The following is a 1,541-nucleotide window of genomic DNA, read 5'->3' as shown; positions in this document are numbered from 1 at the left end:
ATTTCTCTGTAGCAAGCATAGCAGTGAAAATATTGAAGTATTTAAAAATACTTTGGGGATGCCCTGAATTCTGGGAGATGGGGACTTCATGTGCAGATGGATAAACTCCTTTTCTTTTGGGGAGCTAATCCAAACTCTACTGAAATACATGCAAAGAACCTTAGTTCTGGGAATAGAGTTTGAGAACATCCCATGTGATCTATTGCTGCCCGTGTCATCCAAGCTACAGAACCATGAGGCCACAATAACCACTGCGTTTCTGCATCATATACGGAAAAGTTCAAGTTACAGAAGTCTTTTGAGGGCCAGAAGCACAGGAACCCTTACCTTCTGACATCACGTCCCTTACACCTTTAAGTAACTGAAACAACCACAGCGTTGTTTCCACAGAATTCTTGCAGGTAACTAAACTGCAGCAGTTTTAGAGCACAGAAAAAGACATAGCTGAAAAGGGTTGATTTGTTTTCACAACCACTGTCAGCCCTAAGGGGAGGAAAACCACTGCATTTCTTTGAGCAGAACTCTGGCACTCCAGGCCCGTCTTCTTACTTAAAGGCTCTGTATTGGTGCAGTTTGTTGAACCCTGTATCTGAAGGCTGGTAATGCCAAACACAGTGCTAATAAAAGCCATGTGTGCAGCATTGTCATCTGTGCTGCACCAAGTTAGCATGCATTAGCAAAGCAGGAGTTTTAATCATTTATGTAAATTATGATGTAGCGCTTTATGGCATATTAGTGAAGCATTGATTGCTGTTTGAGACTTGTGTTTACGCATTTTGTGCTAATGGAATTTGCACCAAAGACCAAATTGGACAGTGATGTCAGTATACATACATATAAACAGGAGTTATTTTGCAATGGTTCAATCTCCACAACTATTTCAAGTAGTTTTATGGGAATAAGAGCAGTAAGGAGTAAGCTAGTTAAACTATGCTCTAATGACCAACGAAAACAACCCAGATTTTCTGTTTAAAATGCTCGCTTCACAACATAAGTGTCAGCCAAGCAGCCTTTTCCAAATCTTTTGCATTGTCAAAGTATTTTGGCTTGCAATGAATGCACAAAGAGTGGCTCTTGAGACACTGGCAAAGGCATCTGTTATGCAGCGTGTTGCATCCAAGAGCCACCTGTGTGTTCACAGATAGTGCTAGGCATTCACACATCAAAATAGATCCTTTGTGGGATTCTCTGAAGTTATATCTAAATAAATTTCTCCTGCCAAGTACATTTGATGGGGTTTCCAACCAAATGATGACATGGTTTTTCTGAGGCCCGATTAACTTGACTGCCTTGATGCGTGTTTTTCACCTGCCTATCTGCCTTGATTTGCATTGCTGTTATTTTTTCCCTCTTGCTTCAGCCAGGCTTTCTTATTCTGCCTGCTCCCTTGCTGTTGCACAGCCTTTACTTTCCAGTTGTCTTAGGCTCACTTCTGGACTGGTCCAGAATTCAAGGGGGAAGGGGTTCTTTGCTGATAATGCTTCCACGGTCTATATTGGCTCTTCAGCATCTGCACAGATGCCAAAAACATAAGAGAAAAT

The sequence above is a fragment of the Struthio camelus genome, chromosome 10, assembly GCF_040807025.1.
Source record: "Struthio camelus isolate bStrCam1 chromosome 10, bStrCam1.hap1, whole genome shotgun sequence".
Classification (NCBI taxonomy): Eukaryota; Metazoa; Chordata; class Aves; order Struthioniformes; family Struthionidae; genus Struthio; species Struthio camelus.
The sequence above is the reverse complement of the archived record's forward strand: the minus strand, read 5'-3'. Positions refer to the sequence as shown.